Source organism: Megalobrama amblycephala, linkage group LG1 (genome assembly GCF_018812025.1).
Source record: "Megalobrama amblycephala isolate DHTTF-2021 linkage group LG1, ASM1881202v1, whole genome shotgun sequence".
NCBI classification, from domain to species: Eukaryota; Metazoa; Chordata; class Actinopteri; order Cypriniformes; family Xenocyprididae; genus Megalobrama; species Megalobrama amblycephala.
The window spans coordinates 1,326,522-1,343,428 of NC_063044.1; the positions used below are offsets into that span (position 1 = coordinate 1,326,522).

The 16,907-nt window shown below is 37.1% G+C and overlaps 1 protein-coding gene and 2 long non-coding RNA genes across 4 annotated transcripts in view; 1 reads left to right on the forward strand and 2 right to left on the reverse strand.

Moving 5' to 3' along the window:
• LOC125245641 (zinc finger protein 271-like) overlaps positions 1–16,907 on the forward strand; it is a 243,294-nt gene that overhangs the window by 140,464 nt on the left and 85,923 nt on the right. The gene's annotated exons all lie outside the window — the stretch shown is intronic.
• LOC125246202 lies at positions 1,932–4,872 on the reverse strand. The gene is made up of 3 exons (XR_007179793.1): positions 4,822–4,872; positions 2,253–2,358; positions 1,932–1,991 (listed from the first exon to the last, which is right to left on the reverse strand). It is a non-coding gene; the product is annotated as an uncharacterized LOC125246202 (long non-coding RNA).
• LOC125246111 lies at positions 10,069–12,288 on the reverse strand. 2 transcript variants are annotated; one of them, XR_007179753.1, is made up of 6 exons: positions 12,111–12,288; positions 11,389–11,840; positions 11,153–11,243; positions 10,690–10,727; positions 10,320–10,374; positions 10,069–10,244 (listed from the first exon to the last, which is right to left on the reverse strand). It is a non-coding gene; the product is annotated as an uncharacterized LOC125246111 (long non-coding RNA). The 2 variants fall into 2 exon arrangements; XR_007179736.1 differs by having other exon boundaries at positions 10,069–10,374.

Sequence of the window (16,907 nt, forward strand, 5' to 3'; positions counted from 1 at the left end):
TGCTCTTCAACCACGTGTTCAGGTATTTCGGGATACCAGAGGACATTGTATCGGACAGAGGACCCCAATTCATCTCTAGAGTATGGAAAGCCTTCCACTCACTCCTAGGTGTGGCCGTCAGCCTAACATCGGGGTACCATCCGCAGTCGAACGGGCAGACGGAAAGGAAGGTCCAGGAGATCGGCCGCTACTTGGTCGATTGGGAAGGCTATGGCCCTGAGGAACGCTCCTGGGTTCCAAGAAACGACATCCTTGATCCCAACTTACTTCAAACTTTCCATGACAGTCACCCTGATAGACCGGCACCGCGGGGAAGAGGACGACCACCACGGCGTCGGGGTCCTCGGCCCTCAGGAGCGGGCCGTGGAGGGGGGGTACTGTCACAGACACGTCAGGTTCCAACATCCACCAATCACAGCGCACTCCATCCCCAGAGTACTGATCACCGCCACCTGCTCCTCATCATTGCACTTATCAACAGCACTATAAAGAGCACACACACACAGCACTCCATGTCCGGTCTCGTTTGCAGATACTCACGTAAATGCTTACCTCAAGGACTCCCTGCTTCATACCTACCAGTCTCCAGCGTGTCTCCTTCCCTCTGTGTTCCTCGTCTCCTGTGTGTGAGTGCTCAACCTGTCTCCAGCGATCTCCAGCTCCAGCGTGTTCACAGACTTCCATACCTGAAAAGGACAGTAACTATCTCCATTCTACTCATAGATCCATCTACTATTCCATCTCTGCTTACCTGCTTACTGCATTCTGCTCAACTGGTGTCAATAAACTCCCATTACCTGTTTACATCTGTGTCTGACTCCTGTGTACTGTAACACCGCCCATGAATGTTGACAGACACTGCCGTTTTAACATAGAACATAGAGAGAGTTTATGGATAATATTTTAATGCACACTTGCACTGTGTTTTATTAAGCTCTTACAGTACAATAGTAAGTACAATAAACATTATAAAACTCATCATTACTAATATAGTGGATAAAAACAAGAAGACAATATAAGTTATAACCGTAATTTAACTAAACTATACCTGTTCTATCTCCATACAGCATATATTCGCAGTTTCTGACATTATAGCTTGTCCTGACTGAATCCTGACACCAGAGAATCAGCTCTTGAAGCTCCACCCTCTTAGGCCGATCGCAGCAGGTCATTTGCATTTAAAGGGACCACACTGAAAGGGCACGTTTTTGCTTACCTCCCAAAAGTGGCAATTTTAACATGCTATAAAAAAAATGATCTGTGGGGTATTTTGAGCTAAAACTTCACATACACACTCTGGGAACATCGGAGACTTATTTTACATCTTGTAAAAGGGGGGCATAATAGGTAATAAGTAAACACAAGTAAACGCTATGGTGAATGGACCAGGAATGAAGGTGAGGGACCAACTTATAAGGCAAACACAAAAGAGGATAATGACTGGAACACAGCTGACACATGTGAACTAATGTTAACCAAGGAGACAGACGAGTTGGGGGAAACCGAACAAAGGAACATGTGATAAATAAAAAAAACTAAAAGTCCATGAAACTGAACAAAACAGAACTGAATGTGACATCCTTAATATTTCAAGGAGAATCAAAGAATGTTGTTCAAAGAATTCTATTAATGTTACTGGAAGATCTTGGTAACAATTTATTTTAGGGTTCAATTCTCACTTTTAAATAGTTGCCTATTAGCTTGCATATTACTAGGATATTGGCTGTTTATTAATACTTATAAAGCACATAATAATGCCTTATTCTGCATGACCTTATTCTACATCCCTTAATCCTACCCAATACCTAAACTTAAATTCTACAAAAACTACCTCACCAACTATTAATAAGCAGTACATTAGGAGTTTGAGTTTGTCAAAGTTATGACAACGTTATGTTAGCAAGCTGAGTCATTTGTTTATCAAGACTTACAGTCAAGAGGTTCGTTTTTGCTCCATCTTTTCCTGTGAGGAGGATTGTGAGCATCATTCTCTGTATAAAACAAAAGTCTTACATTACAATTGGTTCTTTCACCACAGTATACAGTATATATACAGTATATATATATATAAAATTATGTTTATTAAGGCAACAGTGATAATATATGTGTGTGTGTGTGTGTGTGTGTGTGTGTGTGTGTGTGTGTGTGTGTTTAAATCTCCATTTTGATATTTCCTTGACATAGCCTACTTAAAAAACAATTTGTATTGACAGTTAAAAATAATTTAAAATGGATTTGTCTGTGACTCTCACCTCTGGTTTCAACAGTTGACATTTTGATATTCTGTTCTCTCCTCAGTGTCTTTCTTTAGTTTCAGCTTAATCTTTTCGGACTCCTGATGTCTATCTGTTCATTGTCCTGTAAAAGATTCATCAGACTGTGTCATATGGAGCTGCACACCTGCTGTGAGTCAAGGGTTTGATTCCCAATCAACAAACATTATGTGTCGTTCATGAATGATTTGTTCAAATTGAATGAATCTTTAATATGACTCAGGAACATCGTGTTGCCTCATTGAGGGATTGGTTCATTTCAGGTTGACGAACATCCTATAGGTTCTGTACAAGAAAAATAAATTATTTATTCACCTCTCAATTCTTCGGGTTCGGGTTTGGGTCCAAGTTGTTTGTTCATCCCGTGACAGCCCCATAGTAGCTATGCAGGGGTGCGTTTCCCGAACAACGATGTAACTCGCTGCTGAACTATGATAGTACGATGCATCGTTGAACAAATCAACTAGCTAGTCACGACTGTTTCCTGAAACCGTATTGTCGCAAACCTGTCGTTCAACCACGTTGGTGAATGACGTCATGCAGGTGGTGAGTAATAACTTCTTTAAATGAATGTATTTGAGATTGAATTAATGCTAGAATTTCTGCTATAAATTACGGACATGGCATTAGAGGACTAATTCTCATTTTACTCAGTTATTTTGCTTTATTTCCAGATTAAATCAAATGCTTGTTCTTACGTACTAGAGTAGCTACGTACGCACATGCACACTCTTCAAAAACGGTGCTTTAAATCTCTTGACAAACTAAAATATATAAATGACATTTGTATATATTCGAAATAAAAGATATACATTGTACTTGATGTCAGCTTGCTTATTTTGCTCAAGATAACAATTTATTAGGTCCACATGTCATAAAAACAAGAAACTATGCTTCTAACTACAGCTCAAGAGCTGTCGTTCCAAGCATACAAGTTTGTAATGTAAGTAACGACGGAACTTGCGATGTTAGTTGGCTAATGATGCTTTTGGGAAACACACCCCTGTCTGTAGCCTACTGGAAAGAGAAATGATTAGGTCACCTCTGAGTTCGAGTCTGAGAGTTCGGGTCTTCGTTCTTTTGTCACATTACATGACAATCATATTGGATACAGAAATTATAGTTAACAATTCCTTACAAACATGGTTAGTCAGTTAGTCACTGAGCCAGGAAGCTGTCACGTGACAAAAGAATGAATGACTCAAACCCGAAGACTCGAGAGGTGAACTAATCAATTTGGTTTTGGGTACAGACTGCATTATAACTTATGGGGCTGTCATGGGATGAACAAAATGAGTCGAACCCAAAGACTCAAGAGGCGAACTAATCAATTCTGTTTTTGGTGGTACACACTGCATAGCTTCAGCTTATGGAGATATGATGTGACAAAAGAATGGTTATGGCCAGTACTACTAGAAATGCCACCCCATGCTTGCTATGACCTCGTTAGTATTTTTATCTAGCCCCCTATTGTGAATACAACTGCATAACAACTTAAAGTCAAGCAGTTAGTCAGGAAACTAGAATCTTGCCTGATGTCCCCTCGTGCTCCAAACAATTCGAGATTTAGTATGTACTTAACCCTGGTCATAGATTTGCGGTCACAACTGATACAACGTAATCTACTAGAATCAATAAGTTCAGAGTAAATCAGAATAAAATCAAATGTAACAATGTAGCAAAAGATGCACAGTGCCATCTGAAATGTGTGGAATGAAGATTTGTGTAATAAAAAATAATATAAAGAATATTATAATATAGAATCGAACTGTGAAGAAAAAAAAAGAAAAAAGAAAGGGCCTGAATTCTACTGTACATTGCTCATCTCTGAGAATGAATCAACAGTACATTTCATTCCTTGCTCGTCTTGCTGGAGTACATTCTTCTGTCAGGGAAGTGTCAGTGAAAAGAAGCAGCAAAACCTGATGTGAAACAAAACCTCATCTGCTTAAAATAATCACTTTTTAAATTATTTTTTGGCTTATTTTTAACACAACAAAATTGGTGTATGCTTTCTAAAAATCCATCATTTAACTGTCCTTAGTTGTGCAACAGAAAAGCCTGGATGTTTTTCACATCACACACAATCATGTAAATAATCAACTATACTGAACCACAATAAACTAAATGATTGAAGGAGATGAATGATCTGCTCCTTAATATAATAAAATCTAAAATAAAAAAGATATCATTGTTGACCAACATCATTTAGAACAATTCTATCATTTTCTGCTCCAGAATCTCTTAATACAATTGTACATGGATTTGTAGCAAGAAAACAATATGAAAGCAGCAATATTTGTGCTTCTCAACACTGAACAGTGTTTTATACACGTTTTATACACAGATTTACTTCAGTTATGTGACAGAAGATGAAAGTGAAACTCACTGATGTTACTGGAGCTCATACAATTAATAATTACATTCATATTTAAACCTCATATTTCAACCTCAATTACATTCATAAATCTCATTATTTATTGTTAAACATTACAATTAATGTTTATAGAACAAACATAAAGAGAGTATTTATAATAAAATATTATACCTGTTTTTCAAGGTCTCTTCATGCTTAGACGTTTCTTTCCTTGTTTCCAACATGCAAGCAACTGAAGTTTTTGGGTGGAGTCGAGAAAAAAAAAGAAAAGACAGACAGACAACATTTGTTGTCTGTCTGGTCTGACAACAAATGCAGCAAAAAGTTCAAGCTATGTTTTCTGTGAGAATGATGAATAATTTGTGTAAATGACAAAGCCAGAAAGAAAAAGACCTTAAAAACTTTCAACAACAAAAATTCATTTTTATTAGAGAGTTTTCAGTGATATTGTAATAATTGATGACTGATGACTAGTTTGTGTTCTGTATAGTATCTGACCGGTGTCCACTTTTCACATTGTCTTGTTTGAATATTATGATATGTTCACTTTCTTCATAAGTAAAATTATCAGAAACACACGAGGAGAACATGAGATGGATGTGAAGTCTTTTGATTCTCAGGTAATTATTACTTCAATAACACCAGTAAACAGGACGAAAAGCCCAATTAAGTTTCATGCACGTGAACCTTTTTATTTTTGTATAAGACATTTTATGTAAATACCTTAAGCTTTAAATTAAAGTAAAACCAAGTATCATAACTGTAATGTTTAAGTTGAAAATAATGATAACGCAAGTGTAAATTTGCTCACTTTGTGGTGAAGCTGTAGAACTGAAGCTCCAGATATTACAGTAGAAAAGCCTGTAGTTACACATACTGTAGCCATTATTCATTCACCTCTAAAGTTAACCGCTCTCTCATTATTTTTGATATCGTATAGCATGTTTTGTTGTACCTTATAGGACTATAATATGAATGTATTACAGACAGAATGGAAAGAGTTCAATTGTTTTAAATGATAAATTCCAGTTATTTATGCTCATCATTTTTCTAGTTTTTAACATATAGTCACTACTGAATTGTGTTGCACATTCAAAAAATAAATTTAAAAAATAAGCTTCATAAAGTACTATTCATGTGGCTGTTGCATAATAGTTGTGTACTAGTGATGACTGACAGTATTTTTTTTTTTTTTTTTTTTTTTGAGGTGTCTGTACAGTGTACAGTGTTAGGCCCTCTGCTATTTTCAATATACATGCTGCCACTCTGCAGTATTATTAGAAAGCATGAAATTAGTTTCCACTGGTATGCGGATGATTCTCAGCTATATATTTCAACACAACCAGATGAAATCTCTAAATTATCCAAACTGACAGAGTGTATTAAAGATATAAAACATTGGATGACCAGTCATTTTCTTCTATTAAATTCAGATAAGACTGAAGTATTACTTATTGGACCAAAAACCTGTACACAGAATCTCTCAGACTACAATCTGCATTTAGAAGGATGTACTGTTACTCCATCCTCAACAGTTAAAGACCTGGGTGTTATATTAGACAGCAACTTGTCCTTTGAAAATCATATTTCATATGTTACAAAAACAGCCTTCTTCCACCTCAGAAACATTGCTAAGATACGGAATATGTTATCTATTTCTGATGCAGAAAAGTTAGTTCATGCCTTCATGACGTCTCGACTAGATTACTGTAATGCATTATTAGCTGGTTGTCCTGCTTCCTCAATAAATAAGATACAATTAGTACAAAATGCAGCTGCTAGAGTTCTTACAAGGTCAAGAAAATATGATCATATAACACCAATGTTATCATCTCTACACTGGTTACTTATTAAGTTCCGTATCGATTATAAAGTATTGCTAATGACCTATAAGGCTCTAAATGGTTTAGCTCCTGTTTGCCAGAGGAGAACCGACTAAGCTTGGTTTCTCCCAAGGTTTTTTTTCTCCATTTTAACACCTGTTTTAACACTTAACTCACCCCTTATGCCTACAATGACCACTTTTTAGCCACTTCACAAAAAAAGAAGCAATATACTGTAGATATATTTACAATGATTGTTATCTTAGTTAATATACTATCGTATAAAATGTATAATTTTAAGCTCCCTACTCCACCCTATAACTTTAAGCATAACCATTTTGATATATTAAGTGTAACAGGCAGATAAATTAGTCACAATCATTTATTTAAAACATTACAAAAAGCAGTATAAAGAACAGATAAAATGACACATGTGCTACATTACTTTTGGCTAATGTTTTAGATCTTGTTCTTTCTGTGTTTTAATAATTTGATTTGGTCTAGCTTGAGTTTTTTTCTGGGCATGTTTGAATTGTGAAGTCTGGCCAAGGTGGTTTCTCTCTGGGCTCTCTTTGTTACAGATACTTTCAGAAAAAAATGATAAAAGCTCACTGTGGTGGTATACCTTTTCAAAAGGTACACTTTTTTACCTTAAGGTACTAATATGTGCATTTGAGCTCAACAGTTTACATACCCTTGATTCTTAATACTTTGTGATTATCTGGATGATCCATGACTGTTTTTTTTGTTGTTGTTGTTGTTTTTTTGTTTTGTGATGGTTGTTCATGAGTCTCTTGTTTGTCCTGAGCAGTTAAACTGAGCTCTGTTCTTCAGAAAAATCCTCCATCCATCCTAATAAAAAAGGTTCAAACATTCACTGATGCTCCTGAAGGAAACACGATGCATTAAGAGCCGGGGGTGAAAACCTTTAGAATTGGAAGAACAGGATAAATTGTACTCTTTTTTGTCTTCTGGGAAATATGTAAGTATCTTCTGTACTTTCCAAAGGGCAGTTAAAAATATGATCTTTAAAAAAAAAAACAAAAAAAAAAAAACTGCACATTATCTTTTTGTTCAAAAGTTTTCACCCCGAATACATTGTGTTTTCTTCTGGAGCATCAGTGAATGTTTGAACCTTTTTAATAGTTGTGTTTGAGAACCAAGGATATGTAAACTTTTGAAGTGGGTCATTTTTATAAATTAAGTTTTTTTTGTTTGTTTGTTTGTTTTGTTTTGTTTTGTTTTGTTTTTTTGTTTGTTTGTTTGTTTTTTTGTTTTGTTTGTCTTGGACTTTATATATACATCTGGGGGCAGTCGTGGCCTAATGGATAGAGAGTCAGACTTGTAACCCAAAGGTCATGGGTTCGAGTCTCAGGTCCGGCAGGGATTGTCGGTGAGGGGAGTGAATTTGCAGCGCTCTCCCCACCTTCAATACCACGACTGAGGTGAGACCCTTGAGCAAGGCACCGTACCCCCAACTGCTCCCCGGGCGCCGCAGCAATGGCTGCCCACCGCTCCGGGTGTGTGTTCACGGTGTGTGTGTGCACTTGGATGGGTTAAATGCAGAACACAAATTCTGAGTATGGGTCACCATACTTGGCCACAAGTCATTTCACTTCATCTGTTATGTGAAATTGTTTATTCAGGACACTAAATAAAAATAACATTCAATTTTCATGATCCTTCTTATTTTGTTAAAATTATTAACTTTTTTGCATATTCTGCAAGGGGTATGTAAACTTTCAAGCTCAATATAGACCCTTCAGATACAAAGGTGCTGAATTATACCACAAATAACCCACAATGTTACTGTAAGTGCACATTATCAGTAGACACAAAGAGGGATTTTATCATTGTGATAAGAGCTTCATAATGCACTGTTCTTGCTTGCTATTGAATATGGATTTAAGGACTTAAATAATAGTGATAGCTAAGTAAACAGCAGTAATTAGTTCAAAGATAATTTCATACCCAGCCAGCAATGACATGTGGGGCCCAGATGAGGGCTTCATGGGCGGCAAATGTGGGCCCCATTATGGGCTTGCACCCGGGATCCACATTGGGGCAAGCCGTGGAAGCCCAGACATACTAAAAGTGGGACCTGTAAGGGTACTGCATGGGTCTTAATTGGGCAATTCATGTCAGACCCATTTGGGCCCCACCTGCCCAAAGGGGTCCAAAGTGGGCTTTGCAACATGGCTACACAGATGGGCTTTAAATGGGATCTGTAAGAGTCTTATGTGGGTCCTAACTGGGCAATTCATGCCAAACCCATTTGGGCCCCACCTGCCCAAAGGGGTTTAAAGTGGGCTTGCACCCGGGATCCACATGGGGGCCAGCCGTGGATGCCCAGATGGGTTTTAAGTGGGATCTGTAAGGGTCTTATGTGGGTCCTAACTGGGCAATTCATGCCAAACCCATTTGGGGCCCACCAGTCTGAAGGGGTTTAAAGTGGGCTTGCACCCGGGATCCACATGGGGCCAGCCGTGGATGCCCAGGTGGGTTTTAAGTGGGATCTGTAAGGGTCTTATGTGGGTCTTAACCGGGCAATTCATGACAGACCCATTTGGGCCCCACCTGCCCAAAGGGGTTTAAAGTGGGTTTGCACCCGGGATCCACATGGGGGCCAGCCATGGATGCCCAGGTGGGTTTTAAGTGGGATCTGTAAGGGTCTTATGTGGGTCTTAACCGGGCAATATGTGTCAGACCCATTTGGGCCCCACCTGCCTAAAGGGGTTTAAAGTGGGCTTGCACCAGGATTCAACCGTGAATGCCCATATGGGCTTAAAGTGGGCTCTGTAAGGATCTTATGTTGGTCCTAACTGGGCAATTCATGCAAGGTAAGCCCAACCATCCATTTAAGGAAACAATCTAAGAAAAATTAAAAATGAAGAATGAATGTAAGTACAAGATAAATACAAGACACTTGATGCTTTGAACTGCAAGAAATATATTAAATTGAACAACAAAAATTATCTTTAAAAAACAATGTCACAACATACGGTAAACTAAAAAATATATTTTAAAAAAATCTCTGAAAAAAAACCCTCCAAAAATACAATACAAAATACACTCATTATATAATACATTGAACAACAAACATAATCTTTAACAATTAAAATTTTACAACGTACCGGTAAATAAAAAAAAAATATATATTTTTTAAAAATGTCTGAAAAAAAGAAAACAAAACATCTCTCCAAAAAATACATCCAAAACAGTCATGGCGTTTGTGTTGTCGATGTTCTTTTTTACCCATAGATATATGAGCAATATCACACGAGTAGCCGTGTGATATGGCTGTATATCAGCACGCTGTGATTCGTCCGTAGGTAATCACTGCGTGCTGATATACAGCCATATCGCACGGCTACGAGTGTGATATTGCATTTATACAACAGTTCGACGGCACGACTTCGGTAAAGTTGGTTTTATATTTGCACATTCGGACTTATGATAAATTCAAACTTTCCAATAAATGTGCAATAAATTAACCCATACGGTAAAAAAAAATATTTTCAAAATATATTTTACAAAAGCATTTAAAAATATATTTTGCCCTACATATATTTCAACCCAAGAAAATACATTCACGTCACATTTGAAAAACTTTTATTTGTTGTCTATAACACGTGAACATTTGAATAAAAATCAGCAAGGAACATACTTTACAATGTTCAAAAAATTAACTTTTTTGCTTTCAAGAAGTCTCAGTTTCCCCACGTCAAATCCTCAAAGCCTCTTTGGACACATTTGGAAATCTCTTCTTGACTGTGAGACAAAAATCAGTTATTTTTTTAACTTAATGTTTCTAGTAAATTTTCCTTTCACTAAGTATTAACTTACTGTATATATGGCTGCCATGGTTTCCTCATCAAAGGCACTTCTTCTGCCTCTACCACTGTACTCATACAAAAGACAAACACAATTACTGAACATCAGTACAGGTACAGAGGGCATGCACTTTGTTCTCTAACAAGTTTTGGATTGCCTGATATTTTTGTTTACACTGGAACTAAAACAATTACAGGTATACTGGATTTTAAAGATATTTAATGGGCATATTTTTAGACAGTACAGTAAAGAAACTGATGATTGAGGAGAGGTCGAATTAGCCTTTCTTTACACTTCTGCATTGCATTTTCACTTTTACAAATGAAAGGATAGTGAAATATCATAAAGTCACTCAGTTAAGCTAACTTAAAGGGATACTTACCCTCATGCTGTTCCAGTTGATTATGACATTCTCTTTTTCTGTGGAATACAAACAGAGATATTTAGAAAAATAATCCATCTCTGCGTGTTCACGCAAGAAGGTCAAAAACCAAAGTGAACATGACGGTAATCCACATGACCTCAGTTGACGAATCAACTTCTTCTCAAGTGAAACAATAGGTGTGTTTTTGGAAAATACTGTTATGTTAAATTTGTTACATTACAGATTTGCCAACTGTCCAATATGGGCTCAAAGTCAACATGTTGTAATTTGTGATGTGTTTTAAAGCTTGAGGAATCATTTGGATGTACAGACTTTAAAATATTAGTATTTTCCTAACACACACCTAGTGTTTCACTTCAACTAGGGTCATGTTGACTATATCATGTTTATTACTGTGAAGCTGTTTTGTATAAAGTGCCACAGAAATGAAGATGACTTGACTATGAACATTATCCTGTACCTGTGACTTGTGGTTCTCCAGCACAATCGTTGGGCTGGTGGGGTGGACAGCAAGTGGACAAGCGTCTTGACAGATGGGTTTTGACCCGCACCTGTTCCAGACAGAAACAGATATTAACACAAGTGCAGAGAACATATCAATTCATAAATTACACAAATAAAATAATATAATTTGCTTAACAGTGCTTAATTTAAAAAAAAAAAAATCTACTTCTTAAAGTGCCTCATCATTCTCACCTTGTTGCTGTTGCACAGACCGTCTCTGCTTCTGCTACTGAAAATAAAAAGTAGATTTTTTTACAGTAATGAATGACACATGTAAACCTGTAAGTCGTGACAAATAAGCATCTTCTGTTACAAGCAACTTACTGAATCACTGGCTCAACTGGATATTCGAAAACAGCTTGTCATTCAGCAGAAAGTGAATAAAAATTATATTATAGTAAGGCTATATTAATAATGATAATAATAATAGTAGAAAAATTGAGCGTATGAAATGCCATTAATGCCAAACCAGCATATGCCTGAACTTTAATAACGAGAAAATAACGTGTGCCTAATTAACAAGTTTAGTAAAACATTAAATTTAGCCCCCCCCCCAAAAAAACTTACGTTACAGGCCACTATCAGTGACAGGAGCATCATAGATCGACAACAGCAGGCAGCACGGTCTCCCAAACACTCTACAGCTGAAATAAATAAAAAATATTAAACATTTTTTGTGTGTAACGTTAGTTTTCACTAGTGTCCAAATTAAAAACAACTAACTTTATAACGGAAATCTGAAAATATCAAATGCGTCTCATGTGAGCAAATAAACAAACGGGGCATTAATTTGACAAATAAAGTAAAAAAAAAAAAAAACCTTGACAATAAAACATTATACATTCAAAGTAGCAATGAACATTACATATGTGAAAAATGACGACTAAAAATAAAGTTATAACGTTAGCTCTTACCTTTTACTCCGAGAACTCCCGGTTGACTGACGACCGTTACAGTTCAAAGTGACGCGCATGCGCAGTACTCCGAAAGTCCGTGAGCGCTGCTAGTGGTTTCCCATTCAAATTACGTCACAGTTAACATCGTACATCTAGCGATTTTATTAATCTATTGTATTTGATGTAGATCTAAACGCTATATTACACTGACAATAAATTACAATTAATTAAATAAATAAATAAATAAATAAGTAAGTAATAGACTAAAACACACATTTGTGAGGTGCCATGATTACACAGATCTGTATTTTGGGGGAAGATATGTGAACAAAGTGTCAATGTGGAAAATATGTGTAAATTCATGTTTTTCTGTAAGTGTTTAAAATTCCTCAAACATAATAGTTTTGTTCGCAAGGCTTTCTTCCACGCACATTTGCATTGTCGACTGTAAGATTGGAAATGTATTTTCTTGCGCCCTGAAATATATTTTTATATATAAATATATTTTTCCTGCCCCTGAAATACATGTTTAAATATATTTTAAGTATATGAAGGTTGAAACAAAATATATTTTCAGTTTCAAAAAATATTTTGGCCAGATAAAATATTTTTTTACCGTATGGGAATGTTTGCGAATTTTAAGCAGTGACATATATTGACAACCAACAATTGTCAACTTACAACATTTTTCACAGCCGATCAAAATAGGCAAGTATTGTTTTAATGGCATATTTACTTGTGAATGTCCACTGAATGTCCAATGTAGTGTGATTAACAAGGCTATTGAATACGGATGTCTGAATGTGCGAATATAAAACCAACTTTACCCAAGTGACGGCATGAGTGTGTAAAGAAATAAGAACAACAACGGAGTGTCTTTAAAACCCTCTTTTGTGCAGCACTACTTCATTCCGCCACGGATTCATATCTTAAGTTGTCAGTTGGACCAAGCCTCCGTTACTAACTCTAAAACGTCACTTTAGAACTAGTAACGAAGGAACGTCGAGTCGCTTCATTGAAACACACTGAATTTTATACAGTATTAGAGAGAGAGAGTAGGCTATTACCTGTCTGATATATTGCATTACATTCATTCTCCAAGTCGATGTCCATAATATTATATCCATTATAAAAGTCCGTTTAAATGTCCTCTGAGGAAAGCAATCTTTGTATAACACCACAGCGCTAAAAACAACTTCCTTTGCAAAAGTTCCTTTCAATTTAAAAGTCTCTTGTGCTTCCCTGACTCATTCCTCCTGTAAAGTGTTGCTGCCATCTAATGGCGTATTAATGTAACTTTCACTCAATCCATATTACTTACTAATGGATATATTTATATAAAATAATATTTATTGAACAACAAATAAGCACAATTGTACAGTTCAGTCAAACAAAGCACTAGTTATTTACAAAAAACAAAAACAAAACAAAAAACATTTACGCTTGTATGTGGGTTTTACAAATATTTAACGAATGAAAAGGATTTTAAAGAGCTTGTGACAAAACCTCTTAACTCCATTGGATCCTCAAACTGTCAATCAAACTTCATTACATTAATCCGCCTCCCCTCATGAATGAAGTGCGCACGCAGTTTGGACATCTACTCTATGCAATGCCAAGGTAAATAAAGATCTGATGTTTGAAAAAAAAAAAATTGTAAAGCGTTTTCTTTACTCAAAAAACCCTATGTTTATAAAGTTTAATGTTTTACGTATTTGAAGAGCAGAGAAGAGTCTTCGTCTGATATGTGCCGTCTAGTTGAAGCCAACATGCTATATATAATGATGTAACATAACGTCGTTTATTATTATCATCAAATTTAACATGGCACAATTCGACTTGCTCTAGAACAAATAATAGATTAATAAAGACCAAAGATTGCCTGTTCTATGTACTCAAATTGAATAATGTCTCATGTTTAACCACTATAAGAGCCAGCGGCAAATCCACGAAGCACTGGCCGAGATTAAGCTGTTCTCGGCAGTTACAGAAGCACTGAACGGCCGCTGACGCCCTGGAGCTCACATCTCCGAAAACGTCAAAACAAGTTGTAAAATAGGCGCTGTTATTAAATATGAGTCACATATTTCAGGTCTAAACAACTACATTCTCGCCTAAAAACTATTAAAACTACAGTTTGTGGTACAACAAGTAGTATTTGTAAAAATTGCGGTTGATTTGGTTGGCTGCCATGACGGTCACTTCAAGCGGAGTGATACAAACGGTGAAAAGATAGGAGGAGTGCTGCTATCGCTGAAATATCGCATGGCTATCAGCCAATCAGATTCGAGAACCAGACAGAACTGTTGTATAAATATATATAAGACCCATATATGTGTTCCCAGTTCAAACCCATGCCAACTTGGCCCATAAATATATCATGCAAGACCCATATATGTGTTCCCAGTTCAAACCCATGCCCACTTGACCCATAAAAATTCTATGCAGGACCCATATGTGCATTCCCAGTTCAAACCCATGCCCACTTTACCCATAAATATGCCATTCAAGACCCATATATGTGTTCCCAGATCAAACCCATGCCCACTTGGCCCATAAATATGTTATGCAAGACCCATATATGTGTTCCCAGTTCAAACCCATGCCCACTTGGCCCCTAAAATTTCTATGCAGGTCCCATATGTGCATTCCCAGTTCAAACCCATGTCCACTTGGCCCATAAATATGCCATTCAAGACCCATATATGTGTTCCCAGATCAAACCCATGCCCACTTGGCCCATAAATATGTCATACAAGACCCATATATGTGTTCCCAGTTCAAACCCATGCCCACTTGGCCCATAAATATGCCATTCAAGACCCATATATGTGTTCCCAGATCAAACCCATGCCCACTTGGCCCATAAAAATTCTATGCAGGACCCATATGTGCATTCCTAGTTCAAACCCATGCCCACTTGGCCCATAAATATGCCATTCAAGACCCATATATGTGTTCCCAGATCAAACCCATGCCCACTTGGCCCATAAATATGTCATGCAAGACCCATATATGTGTTCCCAGTTCAAACCCATGCCCACTTGGCCCATAAAAATTCTATGCAGGACCCATATGTGCATTCCCAGTTCAAACCCATGCCCACTTGGCCCATAAATATGCCATTCAAGACCCATATATGTGTTCCCAGATCAAACCCATGCCCACTTGGCCCATAAATACGTCATGCAAGACCCATATATGTGTTCCCAGTTCAAACCCATGCCCACTTGGCCCATAAAAATTCTATGCAGGACCCATATGTGCATTCCCAGTTCAAACCCATGCCCACTTGGCCCATGCCTGTCCCTTATGGGGCCCATGTAATCAGCTCATATGGGCTTCCTATGTGGGACTCGTACTACAAAACCTACATGGGACCCGCTGATTTCACCCAGCCAAAGCCCATGCCCACACAGTACCCATGGAACCCGTAGTTAACCCATCTGGGCCCCACGTGTCATTGCTGGCTGGGTATGTAATCCGTAGATGATCTGGTGATCATCTCTAAACTCTCTCAGTCTCTGATCATGGCTTCATAATCGCCATACAAAATCACTGCTGTGAAATAAAAGTCAAATCAGTCGAGGAGGTAAATGGAAAGACCTGTGCAGGAAATGTTGAGGTTGAAGGTCACAAGCTAGAAGCTAAACACACACACACACTTACTTTACAGCGTCTATGAGAGTTTTATCAGGTGATAAAATGACTGTAGCAGTGACTTTCTATATGAGTCATGTTGTTTTATGAGGGGACAGGGGAATTAAACCCTTATAACCGTCTCATGTCTTCCTAACACAAAACTAGTTACACAACATAAAGGTCAGGTCACCTATGCTACATCCACTTTTACAAGATGTTTGGATATAAATGTGTGTTGGCAGTGTGTGAACACAACCACCCTACAATGATAAAAATTCACCCACTACTTTTTTTTTAATCCCCATTAAACCAAAGCACTCTCAGTCTCTTTTGATTCTCTGAGTAATGTGACGTCAAATTACTCATGCCCCGCCCCCTGACTGAAAGTTCTACCTTTCTGCCCTCACCAAAGAGCTTAGAACCCAAGAGGCGACACTTTGATACTTTTTTGCTAACAGCCACTAAATGGCGCTCTGGTAGCACGGCCGCCATTATGGGGTGAAAATACTAACTGGACCATTGAATCCTTCACAATCCTTCACCCAAAAACGGCGAATTTCACTGCCAAATCAGAAGCGCAATAGAACAGTTTTTTAAATTAAGTCACCAGTAAATTGTATGGCTCCTACAGTAAATGTTGTATTGTCTTATATATGTTTTATTTTAACATTTGTGGAATCCAACCATTCCTCCATCTGAGTAACGTAGTTAGCCTACTTTATTGAGTATTTCCATTTTATGCAACTTTACACATTTATTAATAGTAAATTAATAATTAATACATTTAAGATCATCATGTTTGCAGCAAACAATATATTTACAATATATTTCAGACTTAGTGGAGTAATAGTAATATCTAGGTCTGAATTGAAATATATATTGCACGTTTTAATGGATCACGCTACAAACATAATGATTTTATAATACATGATGCATTGTTGTGTCCGTTATCGCATAATTCACACTTTTGGACACTTTTGCTTCAATGGACATTAGACAACACTGCAAAATCAAGCTGTTATATTCATATATTTATTGTCCAACATTCCCAATTTTTCTGATGCATGTCCTTAATTTAATTTCATATGTTGGTAATAATTCAGTGTTTATAAGCCTTTTAAAGAATTTTAACCCAAACTGACTGGGTTTCTAAAGAGCAAATGTTTTGTGAAA